Source organism: Platalea leucorodia (assembly GCF_965183815.1).
Source record: "Platalea leucorodia genome assembly, chromosome: W".
Lineage (NCBI taxonomy): Eukaryota > Metazoa > Chordata > Aves > Pelecaniformes > Threskiornithidae > Platalea > Platalea leucorodia.
In genome coordinates this window covers 5,051,814-5,064,369 of record NC_138859.1, presented here as the reverse complement: position 1 = coordinate 5,064,369, position 12,556 = coordinate 5,051,814, and positions in this window count along the sequence as shown.

Genomic DNA, 12,556 nt, shown 5'->3' with positions numbered 1-12,556 from the left:
CGGGGCAAGGATAAGAGACGTCACTAGAAAACTCCCCAGTCTGGTAAGGTCCTCAGACTACTACCCGCTATTAGTTCTCCATGTCAGCAGCAAAGAGATAACAAAGAAAAATCCTAAGTCAATCAAAAGGGATTTCAGAGACTTGGGGTGGTTAGTTGAAGGATCAGGTGTTCAGGTGGTGTTCTCTTCGATCCTTCGGGTAGCAGGGAAGAACAACAAATGGAACAGGCAGACCCAGCTGATCAACACGTGGCTACGAGGCTGGTGTCATCAGCAGAACTTTGGGTTCTTCGATCATGGGATGGTCTATTCATCCCCAAGTCTACTGACATCCGATGGGATGCACCTCTCTCAGAGGGGGGAAAGGGTTTTTCCCCAGGAGCTAGCAGGGCTGATTGATAGAGCTTTAAACTAGATTGGAAGGGGGAAAGGGACAATACCTGGCTAGTCAGCGATGAGCAATGGGATGGCACGCCAAAGTTCAAGGAGCTAAGTGCTAGTGAGATTCCTCAGGCTGCTCCATGAGGCAACGGGCACAATGAACCACACTTGAAGTGTTTTTACACAAATGCACGCAGCCTGAGGAACAAGCAAGAGGAGCTAGATGCCTTGGCCCAGTCCCTGAGATATGACGTCATAGTTATACGCAAAACCTGGTGGGATGAGTCCTGTGACTGGTGTGCCATGATGGATGGTTACAGGCTCTTCAGGAGGGACAGGCAGGGCAGGCGAGGTGGGGGGGGTGGCAGCGTATGTAGTGGAGGGGCTGGAATGCATGGAGCTAGCAGTTGGCGATGGCACAGCTGAGATCCTCTGGGTAAGGATTAAGGGACAGACAAATAAAGCGGATGTCGTTGTGGGAGTCTACTATAGGCCACCCAGCCAGGATGACGACACGGATGAGTTATTCTTTAAGGAACTAAGGGATGCTTCCAAGTCATCTGCCCTTGCCCTTATGGGGGACTTCAACTTGCCAGATGTCAACTGGGAATACCACACAGCTGGTACAAGCAGGTCCAGAAGATTCTTAAAGCATCTGGATGATACCTTCTTGGTCCAAGTACTAAGAGAACCGACCAGGAAAGGTGCCTTCCTCGACTTGCTGCTTATTAACAGAGAGGGTCTTGTGGGTGACGTGGCGATTGGTGGCTGCCTTGGCCACAGCGACCACGAAGCAGTGAAGTTTAAAATCTGTGGTAACAGGAGGAAAACTGCCAGCAGGACCTCAACTCTGGATATGAGGAGAGCTGACTTCAGGCTGCTCAGGGAACTACTTAGTAAGGTCCTGTAGGAAAAAGCTTTTGAAGGTGCTGGGGTCCATCAGTGCTGGTCACTTTTTAAGTACCACCTCCTAAGAGCACAGGAACAGGCAATTCCAGAATGTCGGAAGTCAAGCAGGCGAGGTAGAAGGCCGGCTTGGCTGAGTAGGGATCTTATGCTAGAACTAAGACAAAAAAAGAAAATGTATGAGCAGTGGAAGCAAGGTCAGGCGACATGGGAGGACTACAGAGATGCTGTTCACCACTGTAGGGAGGAAATACGCATGGCCAAAGCTCAACTGGAGCTGAAGCTGGCCAGTACTGTGAAGGACAATAAAAAGGGCTTTTTTAAATATGTTAATAGCAAAAGGCAGGCGAGAAATAACATTGGCCCATTACTTGATGAGCATGGTCACCTCACAAACAGGGACATAGACAAAGACGTTTAATGCTTTCTTCGCCTTGGTCTTAAACACCGATGATGGGCTCTGGGACCCCCAGAGCCCTGGGCTAGAGAACCATGACTGCGAGAACGACAAACTCCCAACCAACCCCGAACTTGTGCGGGATTTGCTGCTCCAGCTGGATCCTTATAAGTCAATGGGGCCCGATGGGATTCATCCGAGGGTACTGAAAGAGCTGGCTGATGTCATAGCGAGACCTCTCTCAATGATTTTTCAATGCCCTTGGGAATCTGGGGAGGTCCCAGTTGACTGGAAGCTGGCAAACGTTGTCCCAATCTTCAAGAAGGGCAACAGGGATGACCCTGGTAACTACAGGCCTGTCAGTCTCACCTCTGTGCCTGGCAAAATTATGGAGAAGATTATTCTGGGAGTTACTGAAAAACACCTGAAAGACAATGCAGTCATTGGCCCCAGCCAGCACGGGTTCACGAGGGGAAAGTCCTGCTTGACCAACTTGATTTCCTTCTATGACAAGGTTACCCACCTAGTTGACCAAGGGAAGCCAGTCGATGTAATCTTTTTGGACTTCAGTAAAGCCTTCGATACTGTCTCTCGCAGTATCCTCCTGGACAAAATGTCCAGCATACAGCTGGATAAACACATAATGCAATGGGCGTGCAATTGGCTGACGGGTTGGGCTCAAAGGGTTATAGTAAATGGGGTTACATCGGGCTGGCGACCAGTCACTAGCGGGATTCTGCAGGGATCCATCTTGGGGCCAGTGCTCTTCAATACCTTCATAAACGACTTGGATGCAGGACTGGATGGTTTGTTATCAAAGTTTGCTGATGACACAAAATTGAGAGGAGCCGTTGACACTCTTGAGGGCAGAGAGGCCCTGCAGAGAGATCTGGACAAATCAGAGAGCTGGGCAATCACCAACCGTATGAAGTTTAACAAGGGCAAGTGCCGGATTTTGCACCTGGGACAGGGCAACCCTGGATGTACATACAGACTGGGGAACGAGAGGCTGGAGAGCAGCCCCGCGGAGAGGGATCTGGGGGTTCTGGTCGACGGCAAGTTGAACATGAGCCAACAGTGTGCCCTGGCAGCCAGGAGGGCCAACCGTGTCCTGGGGTGCATCAAGCACTGTATGGCCAGCCGGTCGAGGGAGGGGATTGTCCCGCTCTACTCTGCACTGGTGCGGCCTCACCTTGAGCTCTGTGTGCAGTTTTGGGCCCCACAGTACAAAAAGGGTACAAAGCTACTAGAGAGTGTCCAGAGGAGAGCCACGAAGATGGTGAAGGGTTTAGAGGGGAAGCCGGATGAGGAGCAGCTGAAGTCACTTGGTCTGTTCAGCCTGGAGAAGAGGGGACTGAGGGGAGACCTCGTTGCGGTCTACAGCTTCCTCACAAGGGAAGGAGGAGGGGCAGGCGCTGATCTCTTCTCCCTGACGACCAATGATAGGACCCAAGGGAACGGCAGGAAGATCTGCTGGGGGAGGTTTAGGCTGGACATTAGGAAAAGGTTCTTCACCCAGAGGGTGGTGGAGCACTGGAACAGCCTCCCCCGGGAGGCAGTCACGGTGCCAAGCCTGACAACATTCAAGAAGCATTTGGACAATGCCCTCAGACATATGGTGTGAATTTTGGGGTTGTCCTATGCAGGGACAGGAGTTGGACTCGATGATCCTTGTGGGTCCCTTCCAACTCAGGACATTCTATGATTCTATGATCAGGTGAGATGTTACAGATCCATTCTCTAAACCCAAAAAGACACAAGAAAGGCTGCTGGATACATCCAGGAAGGGGCTCATGAATTCCATCTTCAGACTAAAATGTGGTCTTGGTAGAGTCCTAAAAGGTCTGGGATTTCCAGGAAAACTGAGAGCACAATAAGAAAACTGAAATCAATACATCATCAGGCCAGACAGGATCATGTGGTTAAAACAGTGAATAAAAACAACCACCTACTTGTAAGGACCTTGCCTCAGCATTAGTTCCTGGACACTGGAAATTAATTTAGCAAGTAGATTTTAAAACTTGAGCTAAGGGACACCAGAAAGAAACAATTTTAGCCTGTTCAAAGTGTGAATTTAAATCATACCCCTCTGCACATGAGATGTGGATCCAAAGGCCTTTTGATAAGAAACCACTGCCAGACTTTGACTACATAAACTGTCACTGAAACTGAGTGGCTGTCCCTCAGGATGCAGAGACTGCTGTGCAGCCTAAAAAATAGTCTGGGATATGAGATAAAAATAAATGGAAGAGGAACTGGGCAGCAAGTGGAAGCTTTTGAACCAAACCTTTCAATAAAACAAAAGCTGTATCAATCTGGAAAAAAAGTTCAGATACCTTCCGACACGCAGCAGTGCTGAACAGCACAGCAGGAGGTCCACTTAGTTCTGCTAAATGTGAGAAAAAAAAGTTTTAGTACTAAAGAACTGAATCTGCACTTTCCTAAGTAAGAAACGAGAGCTGGATCAATGTTGTCAGTACATTACTGCACTTAAAGCAATTTAAAAGCTTGGAGGCATTAAAAATGGAATAAAGATCTCCAAGAAACAGCATGCAGACATCTAAACGCATGGGGTCAGCTTTAGTTATCTGACCTGACAGTTCTGCAGACAAAGAAACAAAAGTGTTAAGAAATTACATGACAGCTACACAGGAGAGTGATGTTATTTCTCCTACAGACAGGGGTAAGGACTTTGACAGACAAGCACTACCCATCTTCCAGTAGCAATTCAGAATATTATTATCACCATTTGCCCTCATTGCATCTCTCCTGGGGGTTCCTCATGCTGTAACTGAGATGACGGATGCACTTCAACCACGATCAGACAATCCCCGACATCTATGCATCAGGGAAGGAGAGCCTGAACTGAAAATACTAAGCAGGAAAGCCTAAGGCATGGGTTGGGGTTCTCTCCTGCCAACTTTCCTACGTGTGCTGGCAAAATTCAGCAAAGGGCAGGACAGACAGCTAACCTAGGTAATTTTTAAAGCTCCTCAATGAGTTTCCCATCAGAGAGAGCCTGGTGCAAATCCTCTAGATCATCTCCCCTACTCACCCCTTTTGTCAGCTTCCTCACACACTTTCCCTCTCGCTCCTTTCTTTCACTAACTCAACCCTCAACACTGTGGCTTATTACTCAACTCAGCTGGATCCTGTAGTGGCAGGGAATAATTCCTGTGTTAAAGCGATAACGACTATCATAGAAAGCAGCAGACCAATAGTCCTAGGTCACCCAACAACCGTGCATGTCCCGCATGAAGTAGAACTGATTCTTAAGCAACATGCTACACAAGCATTGTCCCCACAAAGAGCGCATCGCTACAAATTAACGATTTTAAATGCGGGTAATATTACTTTAAAAAGATGTAACGTTTTGAATCCAGCAGCTTTACTGCTTGTTCCCTCCAATGGTGAGCTGCATCATGATTGTGCTAAGGTAGTGTTTCACTCCAGCCACCTGCGTAAAGATCTGCAGAATCAACCTCTAGAGAACTCTGATCTAACCCTTTTCACTGATGGATCTTTGTACTGTGTGAATGGAAAATGACACACAGGCTATGCAGTGGTGAGAAACTTAGAAGTACTTGAAGCAGAACCTCTACAACCCTCAGTGGGTGCCCAAGGGGCTGAATTAACTGCATTAGCAAGAGCAGCCTGGTGGGGACATAATCAGTGGGTAACTATTTATACTGATTCTAAATATGCTTTTGGCGTGTGTCATGCAATGGGTATGCTATGGAAAGAACAAGGGTTCCTTACCTCGTCAGGAAAAAATATTTCTAATGGAACTGAAATCCAAATGCTGTTGGAAGCTATTAAGCTTCCAAGGGAAATTGCTGTAGTACACTGTCCAGCTCATACCAAAGGATCCAGTGAAATTGAAAGAAATAATGAATTGGCAGATAAAGCAGCTAAAGCTGCTGCCCGCCAACCTATACATGAGTGTACCGCCATAACAAATCCCTCTGCTGATGATTGGCCAGATATCAATAATCCAGCCAAAATATATGCAGAGGTTACTCAGGAAGAATGTTAATCGATGGGAAAGTTGGGAGGCTGTGAAAGATGAAACTGGAATTTGGACTATTGGGGGCAAACCCATTTTACCAAGAAAATATTTAATGACTTTGGCAAGGCGGTTTCACGATAAAACACATGGAGGGATGACAGCAGTTGTTAACCAGATTGAGAAAATGTGGGCAGCCCCTGGAATACGTATGTCAGTAAAAAGGATTGTGAGTTCTTGTCCCACATGATGGAAGTTTTCTGATGCAAAACCCAAACAGGAGGTTGGAGGACTACCATGGGTGTACTTCCCATTCCAAAGACTGCAAATTGATTATGCTGACATGCCTCCCATGTGTGGACTTAAGCACCTGCTGGTAATCATGGATCAGCTCTCAGGATGGGTAGAAGCTTTTCCTACCAGGAAAGCTGATACTGTGGGAGTGGTCAAAGCACTCTTGTGGAAAATCATTCCCAGATACAGAATACCTGAAACCATAGAATCTGATAAGGGTTCTCATTTTTCAGCGGGAATGCTAAACAATATCTCTAAAAGTTTAGGAATACAGTGACAGCTACATGTTTCATATCATCCGCAGTCCTCAGGATAGGTGGAAAGAATGAATAGGACTCTTAAAATTGCTCAAACTTGTAGTCAGGTAGGTTTGAAATGACCTGAAGTTTTAGGATTAGTGCTATGGGATATTAGAAATACCCCTCGCCAACCTCTAGGGTTGTCACCAGCAGAAATGGTGTTTGGCAGGCACTTAGCTGTACCTGGGACCTTTGTCCCCACTAGGACCAGCCTCTTAGATAGAGATGAATAAGTTACCAAATTTGTATTGGGGATACAAAAACATCTACTAGAAAATAGGGCACAAGCCAGATGGTTTCAACCAGTACCAGCTGGAATGCAAGTACATGATATCCAGTTTGGAGATGCAGTAATGATAAAAGTCCACTCTCGCAAAACAAAGTTGGACCCTAAATGGGAGGGTCTGTATAATGTGTTATTAACTTCTTACTTTGCTGTAAAGGTTGCAGAAAAGGATAACTGGATTCACCACTCTCGTTAAACGACTGCCCAAAGAACATCAGTTAGATGAACCACTGTCGACCTTGCGGGACTCTGTCAATCCTACCTTGGAGATTGAAATAGGGACTGTTTGAGCTTACAAAGGCTGAAGGAATCCCAGAACCATGTCGTTTTTGTTTTCTTTCTAGAGCCACCTGGACCAGGGAGTCACCCGCTGCTTGGCCAAGTGGACCATCAGAGACTGTAAATCAAGGACAGTGTCCTATTTAGTGTATTCACCATCCTTATAGAGTGGCAGTCACTCCAGGCTCAGTTCCAAGAGGGGAAGGTTTGAGATGGCATCAGCACAGTTGGCTTTAGTTATCCTGCAATAATTGTGGCCTGTGTCATCCTGGGTAGTGTATTAATAACTGTTATAAAGGTTGTTGGGAAAATCATCATCGAGGTTGGGGCTGGGGAAATATAACCAGAAAAGGATTGTTGGGCCGGGGCCAACTGCATGAGATTCAACAAGGCTCAGTGCCGGGTCCTGCACTTAGGTCACAACAACCCCATGCAACGCTACAGGCTGGGGGAGGAGTGGCTGGAGAGCTGCCTGGCAGAAAAGGACCTGGGGGTGTTGGTTGACAGCCACCTGAACATGAGCCAGCAGTGTGCCCAGGTGGCCAAGAGGGCCAATGGCATCCTGGCTTGTATCAGGAATAGTGTGGCCAGCAGGACCAGGGAAGTGACAGTGCCCCTGTACTTGGCACTGGTGAGGCCGCACCTCGAGTCCTGTGTTCGGTTTTGGGCCCCTCACTACAAGAAGGACATGGAGGTGCTGGAGCGTGTCCAGAGAAGGGCAACGAAGCTGGGGAAGGGTCTGGAGCACAAGTCTGGTGAGGAGCGGCTGAGGGAGCTGGGGTTGTTTAGTCTGGAGAAGAGGAGGCTGAGGGGAGACCTCATTGCTCTCTACAACTCCCTGAAAGGAGGTTGTAGTGAGGTGGGGGTTGGTCTCTTCTCCCAAGTAACAAGCGATAGGACGAGAGGAAAGGGCCTCAAGCTGCGCCAGGGGAGGTTTAGGTTAGACATTAGGAAAAACTTCTTCACCGAAAGGGTGGTCAAGCATTGGCACAGGCTGCCCAGGGAGGTGGTTGAGTCCCCATCCCTGGAGGTATTTAAAGAACGGATAGATACGGTGCTCGAGGACATGGTATAGTGATGGACTTGGCAGTGCTGGGTTAACGGTTGGACTCGATGATCTTAAGGGTCTTTTCCAACCTTAACGATTCTATGATTCTATGATTAAAAGGTGCAGCCGGATACATAAATTGGTGCTGTGCATGCAGGTGGCACCAACTGCCCAATGAAGAAGAGTTAGCCGTGAGACTCAATGTTTTATTATTGGATTAAGATTATCTTCTATACCCTCTTAAGATAGGAGTAGAGTGGATTACCCTAGTTCTGGTATTAACCCTTCTTTGTATAGGTGTTTTGGTTCTTTTTCTTTTATACATTTGGTTGAAAACAGTGGGCAAACCATCGCCAAAATGGGCTCAACCATCCGTCGACAACCCCATTCTGTGAGAGTTATTCTCAAAACTGTGTTAGTACAATACCTTTACTGCTTTTACTAATACCCCCCACTCTTAGTTATAAGGAACACAATTCCTTTGTGTCGTTGGCCCATCATGTGGCCAACCTAACTATCCACAAAGGACCCCAAAGTGCATACAACCCCCCTGAAAGCGGTTACAAAGCTTGTTCTCTGGATGGGGATTATCATTGTGGTTTAGTAGTTTTAGTTCATTGCTAAGAAGTCTTTTACCTGTGGTTGTTATGCTTCTGATAGCCTGCTGTGCTTTTACTTGTATTCGGGATTGCTTACAGAATATGCTTATGAAATCTATACAAGGGTATCGAAGAGTCCTCATACAAGACCAACTATAGATGAGCAGGGATGCCCGAAAAAAACAAAGGGAGGCGTTTGATTAACTGTACTCTTCTCTCTGAATAGTCTTGTTTAGCATTAGTAGCTTAGCACTAGTAGCTAAAGTAGTTGAAGCCTTAGGCCGCAAGAGCTGACCAAGAGTAAACTTTTTGATAAAACTAATGCTGCTAACACAGAACTAGCTGAATCCAGCAGATGCAAGCAGAATGAAGAAGATAAAGACCAAGGAAACAATTCCAAGAGAATGAGGTAACTTCAGAAGGCGGCCGGCCCAGCGACAAAGAAAACCAATAAGAAATCAAGAGACCGCCGACCAGAATTAAGTGATTGGACTTGGGGATCAGGTGCTGGGTGGTACAGGTATAATTGGGGGGCACGATCTGGGGTAGGGGTCCCTCTCTGGAGGCACCCAGCTCGAGCTGTAACCTGAGAACTAATAAAAGAGGAATCAGAAACCTTCACTCAGACCTTACATTAATCAGCGGGATCCTAGGGTCGGACCCTGTTATGGTGGCCAGCATGCGTAAACCCATAACAGGAATAGAGAGGATTTCCACAACTTTTTCCTGGGTTGCTTTGCTCTCTTCAGCAGAAAGGTCTCATGTTTTAGACCACGCTTATTTGAATGCCAAGGAGTACAGTAGGGCTACTAGCAATGTCACATACTTGAGATGTTCCTCTGGGGCCTGGTCAACTCACTGCCCTGGAGAAGCAGATCAAAACTATTGTCAGAGGAGTATATCAGAACCCTGCCCACAACCCGTGCCCTGAGACATCTTGGAGGTTTCTCTTCTTCCTGCCCAAACTCAAGCCTGGTATAGCCAGCTTTTTCACAAAGAGGGTCTACTTTCCCAGAACAGAGGTGCTGGAGAGATGGAGTCTTGCTTCATCCCAGGGAGTGGTATGTCCATACCTAGCAGTCCAGAGGCCAAGTACGGAGGCCTGTCAGGGGAGAGGGGAGTAGAGTGGAGGGCTGTATGTATCCTGAGCACAGCCCAGGCATGGCTAGTGCTGCTCCCAGGGGTGACCCCTGGGCACTTGGGCCAGCCTCCCCTGTTCAGTGCTCCAGCTGTGCTGACACACTGTAGGGGTGTGAGCTTTGCCAGGATCTGCCAAACCTGCTGGTCCCAGTCCTGACCGAGGCTCCCTCCCTTCAGGAGTGAGGACCTGCCTGCAAGGAAAACCCCAACCTGTGTCCAAACAGAGGCGTGGCTGGCTGTGCTGCAGGGCTGATGCCATCTGCCTTGGCTGCCTTAGAGCCTGTGACACAGCTGGGATGGTCTCCTCCCCATTACACCACCTCTCCTCATGCTCAGCTCCCTCATCTAGCTTCTAAGCTTCTTTTGCAACACCCTGCAATCCACAGCAGTGCTGGGGACCTGCTCCTCCCCTGCTAAGGGCTGAATCCCTCTTTGTGTCTTGCAAGTGATCCAGCTGCTGTCTCCTACCTGGTACAGGCCCTGTGGAAACTGAACTGAAAGTAGGAGGCAGCTGCTCACTGGCAGAAGTTCTCCCAGAGCCCTGCTGGGGAGGACGGGCAGCAGGAAGGGCAGGGAAGGTGTGTAGAGGGATGGGTGGGATCTCAGCTGGCCACACACGAGAGATCCAGCAGCATAGCACGTGTTTCAAGCTGTGTGGACAGTTTAGCTCAGCTCTTACTAGCCTGCACCCACAGCTCAAATGTGTCTGAGGAGCTTCCCCCATGTCTGCTCTGAGAGACCACAGGCTGTGTCTCTGCAGGACTCCCCAGGGCACAAAAGAGCTGACATGGAGCCAAAGCCTGGTTCTGTGATGGCGAATGGGACGGCAGAAGCTGGGGGCAGAGCTAGGGGCTCTGTGTAGTGCATGGAGAATGAACTTCCTAGTCAGACCATGGCAAGGGAATGCTGCAGTCCTTAATGCTGCAACACTCTCTTCTCTTTCAGGCCCTTCCCTTTGTACCTGGTTTCGTGTCTGAAGCAGGCGACCTTCCCACACAGTGAATCTCTTGCCAGAAGCATACAGGATTACCTCGGGATTACAAGACGGGACCCCTCAAGCTAACCCAGTAGTCTCCCCATCCCCACCTGCTGAAGTCTCCCTGCACCAGGCTGGCATGAGGCCTTTAAGGACTCCTCCAAGACTCAAAATTACTCTTGGATAAAGCTGGATTCCCAAAGGACTGAAACAGAATAGATCTCCTTTTCTAATAGAGCTGAGGCTTTTATTTAGTTTAAGAAGTTTCACTGTGTCCTTTTTCCAGAGTGAACCTTTGCAGTCATGGCCTTGATGCTGCCTGGAGCTGCTGTCAGCCTGTGGGCTATGCCCTGGGTTTGTGGGAGATCAATGGAAGATATCTCCTCATTCCTTTGAAGTTGGCATCGGCTGTGCTGCTGTACACAGCGGGGCCAGCTCTGCACTCCCTGTTCCGGGGAAGTGGTGTCAGAGCCAGACAGTCTCATAAGGCAACGGGTTTGTCAGATCGTCTGTCCTACCTGTGCTTTGTATACTGGCGCTTTACTCAGTCACCATAGTTTGGAGCCCAGAGAAGTAGTTTTGGCTGAAGCATGCAGCTCTAGGTCTGACTTCTACCATCCTGCACTAGCCAGGGAAGGTGGCAGTGTTGAGACTCGTGCCTGTGCGTCCCCTGCATCCCTGGGGGGGAGTCTGTGCCAACCGCACTAAGTGGCTCTGGGCCCCTTTGTGTGACAGTGAGCAGGGGTGAAGGGGCTCCTGCCTGGTGTTTGTTTGGTGCAGCTAATTTTGGGTGAGGAAAGTCCCACAACCACATTAGCCAAGCTTTTGGCAATCCTTGCCTCCCACAAGAGGGAAGAAATGGTTGGGAACTGCAAGGCAACGGGTGAGTTGAGGAAGAAGAAACAGGACCTGAAAAAGCTCAGGCAAAGCATGAGGTAGGAGCTGCTGCGGCCTCCTCTGAATGCTGGAGGGGTCTTGAGTGAGCTTTGCCCTGCAGTTCCTTCAGAAAAAAATATCTTGGAAAGCGAGGGATGAACAGAGGGGATTGAAAACACAGATGTTGGGGGACACCACTTTGCTGGGAGAGGTTAAATTCAGCAGAGCCAGACTCCTCCGGGCTGGGAGAGCCCCACAGCTGCTCTTCTTCAGTCTCACCTTACTGCCTGGGCTTTAAAAAAAGGAGGGCAGAAGAGAGGAGGCAGGGATTAAGTACTAGTTGGCTCCTTGGAACAGAGCACCAAGTAATTAAATTATTCATAAGCACCTAGTGCTATCCTGCAGAAAGTGGAATTTTCCACTGAGCAAAACTACAAACCACCTGTGCTCTGAGAAAGGAATCTAGGAAGGAGCTAAAAGATAAAAAAATATTTGTTTAATTAACGAACAGTGGAAAACTAACAGCTCTAACCTTGAAGAAGAGCTAACAAGCTGATAAAAGGGAACATTTTGTCGCCAAAGACTGGACGGTGGGCCAGAGAAGCATGAAGTCTGATAAAACTGCAGAAACTGGGTGAAAGGTAAATGCGGCGAGGGGAGATCGCAACCACTGACTCAATTCAAGACCAAAAAGACTTACACGGCCCACCCCCCCCCACACACACCTGAAAGGAGCATGCATGCTAAATTACATAGCAAACAAGGCTAATTTAAATACAGTAAACCAATAGTGGATGAAATGTTAATCACTAACCAATAAGTGTAAATTTGGGCAGGTTTATACTAATCATGTAGCAGGATAAATATGCTGTAGTTTTGTACAAAGGTGTGCTAGATTTGTGGAACTGCCACCTAGCACCCATCTTTGTGCAAATATGAAGGGAATAAAATACCTTGGCTCTGTGTGTTACTTGGCATCTGCACACCAGGCTAATGACCCTGCTTTTGGGATAACACTAGGAGAAAACAAGGGAGTGCCTGCCAGCACTGGATGGTTGAGAACAGGCAT